We start from the raw sequence: 12,567 nt of genomic DNA, 5'->3' as shown, positions 1-12,567 counted from the left end.
AATAGCCTGCTGTTTAATATGTATCACACAATTTTGATAACACCCTTTATCACACCCCTTTATCGCATGTCAACTATAGAGAAATATCTGCAGGTAACCCAAGTGATTTGGGTCAATACACAGTTCATATATACTCTCATATTTAAGGTCTTTCCCCTACGTGAGGAAAGACCTTATTGTTTTTCTAATGTTTTTCCTTTTTTTTCTTTTTTTTCTTCCAACATTTTTTTGGCATGGCCTCCCTATGTTTCTTTTGAAGTTATCAAGACCAAACATGGACCATCGATAAACCTCATCATGAGGTATAACCAGATGACCCTGTTAAGGATTTCATCATCCCCTTTATAAGTTATCTCCCTTTTATTAGTTTTTTTCAACATGGCCCCCTCTCGTTGTTTTTCAAGATATCATTACCCTATTTGGACAATAGGTAGATCTCATCATAATGTATTACCATATGAGGTGGAATAGGATTGCATCGTCCCCTATGAGAGTTATATTCCCTTGAAGCAATTTCTTTCCTTTGCATTTTTCTCAAAAAGTATTAGAGATAGAATTGATTTGAAAACGGCAACATGTACAGGAACAGATGGCAATGTTAATGAACATATACAATCATTTTGTTATTAACCCTTATAAGGAGTTATTACCCTTGAAAAATTGTGTACAATTTTAGAAAAATTGTATTTCCAGAACCGGAAGTTGTAGAGACTTGGGACCTTCACCAATAATCTTTAATTCATGCGACCTTTAATATGCACCCAAGGTCAAAGGTCACGGAGTGCAAAATAAAATTACGCTGCAATTTCAAGCTTACATATTAGGAAAACGATAAGACTTTGCTGCATACATACAGCGTATAAAATGTTCCTCTCGACGAGCTCTACATTTTATATAATAAGCCCAAAAATGTCCGACCGTCTGTTCAAAAGTTACAACGGGATGATTCTTAAAAGTATAGTATTTTGTGTATATCTTTTTAAAGGTATCAGATATCAACCTACTATAAACTGCAACGATGATCAGTAATTCAAGACCTTCAATTTCAGGTCAATGTCAGGTCATGATGAAATTTCACCTTGACCTTCACATTATACTATGACCTTGAACTTGTGATATTTGCAAGGTCAAGTGGTCCTGAGTTGAATGGTGACAGTCCCATGTCTCAACGACTTCCGGTTCTCAAGTTTGGTATTGCATCATATATTTGATGATTAATTGTGACCTTGGTGAACTTTGAAATTGTCCCAATTCTTTTTTTATAATGTTGTCCTTTAACTGCAGATCATTTACCATTTAACAGATTGAGATATCTATTGTCGTTTCAGAGATAATGCAGTTTGAAATTTTGCAAGCCGCGGCATGTATTTCTGAATCAGCAACAGCTTACCACTTAAAATGTTTAAGAAATTGAAGAGGTTAACATAGTTATATGTTTGACCAAATACCAAAAAGATTCCATTGAAAAAAACACCAAAAAATCATTTTGAAATTTTCATGTTTTGCATCGACTTTGTAAGTTTCATAACTTCTATTTATATCGTTGATATTGCATCATTTTTGGCACTTTGTGAAATAGGGTCATCTGATATATCAAATTGAAGGTCTCAGTAAACTCTACTTAAAAATGAAAATTTTAAACCTCTTTTTCATCCCAAGTGGAAGGGTGGGGTCATTTAGTGCAAACATTAAAATTTCTCAGATGGCAAGGTTGTCGCATATCAAATGAAAGAACATAAAGCGTACATTTCAAATTTCAAATTGACGTCTCCCAAAAATGGGTTGGATGGGGTCATTGAGTGCAAAAAATTAATTTTCTTTTAAGATAGGCTTGTTGTATATCAAATGAAAGGTCATGATGTGTACATTTGAAATATCAAATTCCCGACCTCCAAATATTAGTTGGATAGGGTTATTAAGTGCAAAAATCAAACTTTCTAAAACATGGCGTTGTCGCATATCAAATGAAAGCTCATCTACTCTATGTTACATGTATCATAATTCCGATCACAAACATGTAGGCGGATGAGGTAATTCAGTGTTAAAAGCGAAAAGTTTCAGAAGGTATGCTTGTCGTATATCAAACGAAAGGTCGTACAAAGTACATTACGAAAACATCACTTTTACAGGAAAGACCTTTCAATTGTTTTACAAACAATTGAGATACTAGTTGAATATAATTTTTATGATAAAGCGTATAAAAATGGCAAAATCCGTATCACATGCCATATCACACTCGACCACATCCCTCGGTCTGATATTGGTGTCTCGAGATGATACGGCATGTGATACGGATTTTGCCGTGTATTATTCTCCATGTTACACGTACATGTGTCTGGCCTTAAGGTGGCACGGTAGTATTTGCATTCCAGAATTTAGGTTGCTCTTTTGTGTACCCTACTTAGGTAAATGTATCTAAACAGTGTGATTGGACAAAAAATACAGTATCAACTGAACATACTTTCCCAAACTGAGGGATGAATCAGGTGTAGAAAAATATGAAATAATTTTACATACAGATGAAAATGAATTTTTAAGAATTTTTTTAAATTTTGTATTCACTGCACGGTAAAAGACCTAAAAGTACTAGTGGCCTTAGGTTTTTAAAAATAGTAAAAAAAGTAAACGGTCATGATACATATTCAAATTCATTTCTGAATGGTAAAATGAAAGTACTTTAGTTAACTGTGAATGTAGAATTTTTTGCAGTGTTAGAAAGTGGTGAAAATTTTAAAAAGGCTATCATTATCCCTTATGGGCCAGGAAATACTACCGTGCCACCTTAAGGGAGATATATATTTTTACACTAAATCAATAAAGGAACTTTTTTAACCTATGCAATTTGTAAGTTTATCAATAAAAAGTTGATTAAGGGCAACTATGATAAAACAAGCCTTAAATTCCACCCCTTAGAGTAAAAATTGCTGATTCAGCAAAATTTGCCTAATCTGTAGGTAATAATGTAAAAATTTACCTAGAAAGTAGAACTTCATTATTTTTATGTAACTTGCAATACATTTTTAATTATATATGCTCGCTTTAACTTTTCGCAGTGTCTGACACATGTGCAACCACTGAAATTTGAGACGCGACATTCTTCGGTTGCATGTACATCCTATTATTTTCACCGAAATAAATAAGTTGCATAATTTCTTATTTTTTTCAACACAAGTACAGCTATACTAGTTTTCTTGAGGTTTAATTTGTAGTTCTGATGTAGAATGACACCAGTAGGAGCTTTTGGGGAACCAGTAAGTGGTTAAGGCCAAGGGGTCCTTACTTATTCATTTAGCTCTCATATTGGTCTGAAATAGAGATAGAAATAGGGGTTTCTTTACATTGACTAGACATTATTTTTGACAAAGAATGTATTTATTATGTTATATCAGCAAGATTAAATGGTTTATTCATTTTCCATGCAAATACCATTAGTTGTTAAGATTTTCTGACAGAGAAAAGCTCAATAAAGGCAAATTGATTATGTAAGGGGACATAATTTAACTTAATGCATACATGAGAAATAGACAAACAGTCAACTTAGAGATGTATTCTAGTACATGTATTGTCAAACAGATTTTGGAATAATAGTTAACTGCAATCTAAAGACTCTTGTTGTATTGCTCTCATAATCTGGAAATGTTTAAAGTAATATAAGGCATGCTGTAAAATGTGGAATGGACTTTAATATCAGTTTTCATGATTTGGTGCTTAAACTGTTTCTTTTAGTCAGATTAACCATAAACAGAGTTGGCAATCCAGCAATTCCTCCTGAATCACCATGTTTGACTTCTGTGTTGATTTGAAACATCATATATTTGGATTTTGTTCACTCCTTAAGTAAATATGGTAAGATGAAAAAAAAGTGAAAATCTGCCAGATGGGGTAGGGATGTAATGTTTCATTTTTTTTTGTAACAAATGAGTGCAGACTAGTATTCTTTATTGTGATATGTTCCAAAGTAAGAAGTCTATGCATCATAGATGTCGTGACTGGTTTCAAGTTTGTTATGTCTTGGTTAAGGTGGCACGGTAGTATTTGCATTCCAGAATTTAGGTTGCTCTTTTGTGTACCCTACTTAGGTAAATGTATCTAAACAGTGTGATTGGACAAAAAATACAGTATCAACTGAACATACTTTCCCAAACTGAGGGATGAATCAGGTGTAGAAAAATATGAAATAATTTTACATACAGATGAAAATGAATTTTTGAGAATTTTTTTCAAATTTTGTATTCACTGCACCGTAAAAGACCTAAAAGTACTAGTGGCCTTAGGTTTTTAAAAATAGCAAAAAAAGTAAACAGTCATGATACATATTCAAATTCATTTCTGAATAGTAAAATGAAAGTACTTTAGTTAACTGAGAATGTAGAATTTTTTGCAGTGTTAGAAAGTGGTGAAAATTTTAAAAAGGCTATCATTATCCCTTATGGGCCAGGAAATACTACCGTGCCACCTTAACCATTATATCTTGAAATCCTAAAATCTGTTTTTGCCTCTTTTATGAATTTGCATTGTTTAATTTTTTCTGATGTAATTTAAAAATGCTTCAATACATTATCTTTGCTTATCCTAATCTATTGTTAGACATAATGGACAATTTTTTTATTATTTAAACAAAAATTAGAAATCGTTTTAAGATAAATGAAAAAAATCATCAATTTTATATAAAACATGAATTATAAATCCATTAATTATGTAAAATTGCATGCTTAGTTTTATAGCCTAATAAGGTCTATAAATCTTTAAACATTTTTGAAAAAATGAAGATATATATATTATATGTATCGAACCATAGAAGTATTATATTGACAGGCCTTTCCCTCTAACTTACATGATCGAACTTTAGAATTATGCACGTAATTAAAGTACAACTCCCCCTCATCGATCTTGCACGTGATGTATTCAGAAAAACTAATCTGACAAGAATTTCCAGAACATCATTATAATAAATCAATTCTGATTGAAATGAAATATGACAAGTCTGGCTGTGTAGAAATTAAGAAAATCTCGCCCGCGAACAGAAAGTTCGACATTTTTTTTTGTTTTTGGTTACCGTGTTGTCTAATAATAATTATTTTTATACATACAATATATGTACATTGTCGTAAAAAATAAATTTTATTTGAATAAAGTATAAACTTTGTAGAAGCAGGACGAGCCGAGTTTTTCTCCTGTTTTGTAGTGAGTACAAATATATTTTATGTTGTTTTTATCATGAATTTTTACACCAAACACTGGAAACCTGTTAGTATAATCATTCTCTTTTTTTTTTTTTTTTTTTTTTAAAGAATTCGACATAGTTTAAACGTGAACCGCGAAGTGGACCCAAAATGAACTGTTACGCAAAACGAAATATCCACATTACAGCTTGTTCATCATGTAAGCGGGAAAACATGGTAACTGTACAAATAAAGCAAAAGTGTATAGATATTTGTACAATAGTTGGCTGATTGCAGGATAAAACGACATATTAGGATTTAGAACAACAAAAATCTACGGCTTTCGGTCAACACACACTCTTCAACATTTAACAGGTGTCACAATGATAATTATGTAAAACTCTTAAAATTCCTGAGTTTCAATCAATCGTTGATAAATGGGACATCCATTCCTCCAAATAACAAAAACTATTAAAATACTGACGATTTTCATGACTATTGACCGGCTCTAGAATATAGTGGGATTAAACCGGTTTCTAGATAAAACCCTCGCCCTTCATACTGGAGGGGGTAGGAGGGGTCCTACTCCCGAAATCCAGAGCTTTAAAGAAATTTAAATCACGATATCCTGAAATTCGAAAAAAGAATTCCCGGATCCCGAAAGGACAAATCCCGAGCTTAAAAACGCCCGATCCCGAAGTCCCAATAAAGGTCCTACCACCCCACCCCCTCCCCCATACCTCGATCTTCAGTGGACCGTCAAACGGAACATGAAGGAAAATTAATTAAATAAAAGTTTATGTTACTTTTTTGTAACAGTTTTTTTATGTTTTATAATACAAGATTTTACTGAAAGCCCACTTAGAGTGGTCTTTTACAACTTATGGATTTACTATCTCCTTGCAGTAGCAGATCCATAAACAGACTTCCTAGAAAGGGTCAGCTCCAGTCATGCTTCAGTTATTCCCTATACAACCAATTAATTTTTTTCAACAAAAAGGAGATCCAGTCGCCCTGCCCCTCCTGATTCCGTTACTTGGTTTCTTTACAAACTGCAAATCATCAAAGAATAACAAAAGCACACATATTAAAATATATCATATCTCCCTCGTGTCGTAATTATACAGGAATTCCGCTAACCATGACTACGCTCTTACTCTTATGGTATTGGCTTCTATTTTTAGCTTACTATTTTATTCAAATAACGGGTGAGGTCATAGCTCAATCTAATTTCCTCTCCGGGCCATGTTCAGCGTTGATATAACTAATTTATTTTTTAAGGAAATGATGATAGTACTTATTAAGCTATGCATAAAAAGGTAGGTAACACGAGTTTGAAAGTATTTGATGTGACACTCCTGGCCTTGAAGGCATAAAACTTTGCTCAGTGCTCGGAGCACAAAAATCATGCTCGAAACATGAAATCCAGCAATTTGATTGGTTGATTTTCGAGTCTGAGTACAAAAATCATGCTCGAAAGTTTTATGACCTTGAGGCCTGGGGTCGAACTCAGCATCAAAACCAACACAATACATGCAAATAAATCAAATTTTACATACATGTGATGTGTTTCTTTTTTATTTTCGTAAATATCTATATCAGGGACAGTCACCTACATATTTTATCAGATACATCAAGGTGATGAATTGTATTCGAAATGGTTGAGAAATTCTGACTTGAAGAAATAAAAGATTTGATATAAATTCACTTAACAGGTAAGTTGTATGTTTTTGCAGGAGAAAATGTATTTTTTTGTTATATCTTTTAAATAATAACAATTGAGTAAGAGAGTGAGTAAACATGAATAAAAATTATGTAAGGCTTCTCTCACCGGGACTACGCCAAAGCGAGGAAGAAACCTCCATAAAACGAGATAGTTTATATTATAAAAATCGATATATTGTTACAAGGGAAAAACAAATACCAAATACACCGTACCAGAAAATATGTATTGTAACAAAAGAGGGACGAAAGAAACCAAAGGGACAGTCAAACTCATAAATCGACAATAAACTGACAACGCCATGGCTAAAAATGAAAAAGACAAACAGACAAACAATTATAGTACACATGACACAAGATAGAAAACTAAAGAATAAACAACACAAACCCCAACAAAAACTAGCGGTGATCTCAGGTGCTCCGGAAGGGTAAGCAGATCCTGCTCCACATGTGGCTTCCGTCGTGTTGCTTATGTGATAACACATCCGGTAAGTAGTCTAATTCGGTAGGTCACATTCATGACTTAACAACGGTCATTCACAACGATCAAAACGGCAGTACTTTTAATGTTGTTGTCGATGGTTTTTGATACTGTGACATAGGTGTTTCATCTGCTTATTTATACGGAATAGTTAAAGGTAAACAAAATACTTAACAATAAAAAAAAAACCAACATAATATATATAGGCTTAGTATACTAAAACAAAAACAAACGAAAACCGATTAGTACAAAATGCGCTGACTGACATCCCATATTTAGTATTTTTGCAACATGCCCGTACGGGATGCTCAGAAAAACACCAAATTTGCTTTTAATGATGATTTGACACAGTGTTATATGACGCAATACGCATTTAAAATGCAGCGACAATGCAGACTGATAACATAGATGGGTATGTTATTGTGGTGAAAATAGATTCGTCTACAGATACGGTTTAGAGAATTTGAAAAATAATTACTAGTAAACTGAAATATTTTTTGAATATGTTTTCTTCCACGTCGTTGTGAATTGAATAGATGTCAATTCACAACGGCATATAAGAAATCATATTTAAACAAGAACGTGTCCTCAGTACACGAATGCCCCACTCGCACTATCATTTTCCATGTTCAGTGGACCGTGAAATTGGGGTAAAAACTCTAATTTGGCATTAAAATTAGAAAGATCATATCATAGGGAACATGTGTACTAAGTTTGAAGTCGATTGGACTTCAACTTCATCAAAAACTACCTTGACGAAAAACCTTAACCTGGGGCGGGACAGAGGGACGAACGTACAGACGGACGGACGGACGAACGGACGGACGAACGGACGAACGGACGAACGGACGCACAGACCAGAAAACATAATGCCCCTCTACTATCGTAGGTGGGGCATAAAAATATATATATATTTGCTGAGCATCCCCCAAGTCAGAACCTGTAATTCAGTGGTTGTCGTTTGTTTATGTGTTACATATTTGTTTTTCGTTCATTTCTAAAAATAAATTAGGCCATTAGTTTTCTCTTTTGAATTGTTTAACATTGTCATTTCGGAGCCTTTTATAACTGACTATGCGGTATGAGCTTTGCTCATTGTTGAAGGCCGTACGGTGACCTATAGTTATTAATTTGTGTGTCATTTTGTACTCTTGTGGAGAGTTGTCTCATTGCCAATCATACCCCATTTTCTTTTTTATACCCCGTATGGGCCTGTTTCAAAAATACTTTTTTTGGTTAAATATATTTTACCAGGTATCATTCAGTATACACCAGAAACATCCCAAACATAAAATGTTAAGATTAAACTAAAATGTCATACAATTTTTTCCCTCTTCTTATTTTTTTATTATTCCATTTGTCTGTTCTCTTACGACACTATTGAGGCCCCTCATGGGGGGGTCCTAGTAATCACATAATCACCATTTTTTTGCCAATATAATCACATAATCATTAAATATTTGCTTATCTTTAGTAATCAAATAATCATAAACTAAAAATACAGTCCTAGGTAATCAAATAATCATGAAATATTTGGCTTAATAATCAAATAATCATAAAAAAAAACGGCCAAGTAATCACATAATCAAAAACCCCATGAGGGCCCTCACTATTCTCTATTCCGTAAACCCCTATCCAGTTTATGCTATCATAGGACACCAATATAAACTGCGGTGTGTGAGAGCTGGCAGTTTAAAAAAAACAACGTTTTTCATTATAAAAGCTGTTTTCTTGAAATCACAAGGATTCGTTATTTACATCGGAAAATATAGGTGATTGCGGAACATACACTTTGCAGACCAGTCAACCACCGGTATCTAAATTACATTGTTTTCTGGGATTAAGGAGACGAACGCCGACCGTATATTTTAATAATATTAAGCGATACAAGTCGAGAAATCAAATCGAAATACCAAAAGTTTACAAAATCATACATTTATATTGTATCATTATAAAGAACTAAGTCTTAAATCAATTTTGAGCCGTAACCTTACAAATAGCAAATTACTACAGATTTCTGTTACTTTATTGCCCTTATTTATATGTATAGAGTTTCTATTGATTTACAAACATATTTACATATATTTAATTAACAGAAAACTTGTATAGTTATGTTATATTAAAGTAGACAAATCAAGCCAAGCATATTGTAATATTAGGACCAATACCGGTGACAACTTTGTGAGAGAAAGGACGTTGATGGCATGACAGAGTAGCGGTGACATATTTAGGTGAGTTTTTTTCTTCAGATTTTTAGTTTCAATCATTTTATAATTTTATCATGATAATAATTTTCTTGTAGGTGAAAAGAATTATTTTTGGTAAACTAAATAAAATAAATAATATGCGTAAGCATGATATTAAATTTGAATTACAAGGATAATTATGCTTTTAATTACAATCGGTTAGAATAATTTTCTCTATAATCAGAAGCAAGACATAGCAGTTTAACGTAATTATTGCAAGCACTTCGATTTTCGCATTGCGAAAATAATTAGATGTTTTACGCAAAGAGAACCACTGACGTAACGGTATAGCATTGGCGCAATTGTTCAGCCAAAGGTTGTAACATACTGATTGTTATACAAATATTAAGAAATTCACTAGTATGATTTGTCTACAGTATATATTTTCAACCTGGGCTGAATCTAACATTTGAATCCAACAGGAGCCTGAAATTCAGTGGTTGTCGTTTGTTTATGTGTGACATATTTGTTTTTCGTTCATTCTTTTATATAAATAAGACCGTTAGTTTTCTCGTTTGAATTGTTTTACATTGTCATATCGGGACCTTTTATAGCTGACTATGATGTATGGGCTTTGCTCATTGTTGAAGGCCGTGCGGTGACCTATAGTTGTTAATGTCTGTGTCATTTTGGTATCTTGTGGACAGTTGTCTCTTTGGCAATCATACTACATCTTCTTTTTTATATTGTAATTTTTATGTCACTAGTAGATGCATAACAAAACCGGTTGACTTATTGATTGACTTCTAATGTTTAACGCCACTTTTGGCACAATTATTTTTGTGGCAGTTTGTTTTGAATGTGTAATAGGTAGAGTGAAAATTCAGAAAAATTACGATTGGTTCTAATGACGTTTTGTTTCGTTGTATTTACAAATTAAGATGAAACAATAAAACAAAATTTCATATCTTTTAGGCAAAGGTTTTGATTTTTCTTTAATTTTGTTTATGTTTGATGATAGGTTTTTGGTGGTGTGGTTTTGAAAAAAACCAACAAAACATGAATATTTTCAGAAAACGTTTTTAGAAAACATAAAGGGCGTTTAAAAATAATATCATAGTCCATTTAGAAAACAACCACCTGACGCGTGTGCGGCATGCTGCAATTTTTGAAAAAAAAAATAAATTATTTTATGTTTAAAAAAAATCATCATGTTTAATTTAGTATTTTTCACAACTATTAAGCTTCATAGAATGTAACATAATACAAGGGAGAGGAAGAGAAAAAAAAAAACTAGCAAGCAAAAACACCCAATAAATAATAACAAACAAACACTTGGACTTCGATATTTAAGCTTGTTTGATAAAGCGAAATGCATATCGTATCTACGTGCTATTTTTTTGTGCCTTTTAAAGGCACAACAGTTTAGCTCAACTTAGAATTATCGGCAGGCATGTTCGCCATTTTCCATAATTAAGTATGGAGGCATCCAAAATATTATTTTACTTTCCAAATGAATGCAAAAATTTCGACTGCGCATGTACTTTTTGACAAAATTGAAATAATGCACATAAATTTTGTAATTTTATTGAGTTGTGAAATCTCTTCAAGTTATGCTAGTTGTGTTTCGATCAATGTATGTCTGGAGAGTTATCTCATTGGCACTCATACCACATCTTCCTTTATTTATGTACACCCAAATAAAATTACATAATTAAAATTAATTTGATTCTATAATAACGAGAATGAAAAACAGCTATTTTTATCACACTCATTTGTTCCGGAAACAGGCCTCAAAATCGTTTTTTATAGGTTGAAAATACAAAGCAGCATAACAGGTCCGTGTAGCAGTATTATTCAGTATTAATCTACAGTCGAACCTTGTTGTGTCGAACTCGATCGTGCCGAAAACTCGATTTTTTTAAGTAATGAGAGAATTTCAATTTGTTAAAGGCATTTTTAAATGATGATTCTGACTCGGTTTATCAGACATCTGGGTTTACCCGAGTATAAGTTGATTATGTTGTTTCCTTTTTTTAAAGCCATTTAGAACTATAAAAAGCCAAAAGATCTTCACATAACCTTTCGTCAAAATCGACAAGAATGTTAATTAAAAAAATGAAAACAAGTATGTGTCCCCAGTACACGGATGCCCCACTCGCACTATCATTTTGTATGTTCAGTCGATCGTGAAATTGGGGTCCAAACTTTTATTTGGCATTAGAATTGGAAATATCATATCATAAGGAACATGTGTACTAAGTTTCAAGTTGATTGGACTTCAACTTCATAAAAAACTACCTTGACCAAAAACTTTAACCTGAAGCGGGACGAACGGACGTACGAACGGACGAACGAACAGACAGACGGACGAACGGATGTAAAGACCAGAAAACATAATGCCCCTCTACTATCGTAGGTGGGGCATAAAAATCACGTTTATCAGTATTGAACCCAAAGAAATAGATAATATGATATGAATTTGTGCAAGCTAAAAAACCGACCAAAAACATCTTTTTTTTATGGATCATACATAACTCATAATTCAAACATAAAATGATAACGCCATGACAATAGACGAACAACAGTATCAAAACACAACATAGAATTTATCAGAAAAAGACGCTTAAGGAAACGGTTTAGTTGAAATAATGATAATATTGTCTTTGTATTTACATAAACAGACGCTAGATACTTTCAAATGTGTGCAAAAATTACTATTATACATGTATATGCAAAAATACTGTCTCCATCTTATCCGCATACATTTTTATATGATATGTTCCGTAAAATAATATATTAACCGATATTTGTCATTGAATTTCTATTTTTTTATTGTTATGTTGTAAAAAGATAATTTGATAGTTTACATTAATATCAAACCCTACTTAACAAACATAAAGTCTTGATTTGATGCATTTTTGATGCATAATTACAAGTCACAATTCTTATTGTTGTAGAAAGTAAATTTTTATTATGTTCTTATTCAATACTTCAAACGAACATAAAGCATTTA

Source organism: Mytilus edulis, chromosome 8 (assembly GCF_963676685.1).
Source record: "Mytilus edulis chromosome 8, xbMytEdul2.2, whole genome shotgun sequence".
NCBI lineage: Eukaryota > Metazoa > Mollusca > Bivalvia > Mytilida > Mytilidae > Mytilus > Mytilus edulis.
Note: the sequence above shows the minus strand (reverse complement) of the source record.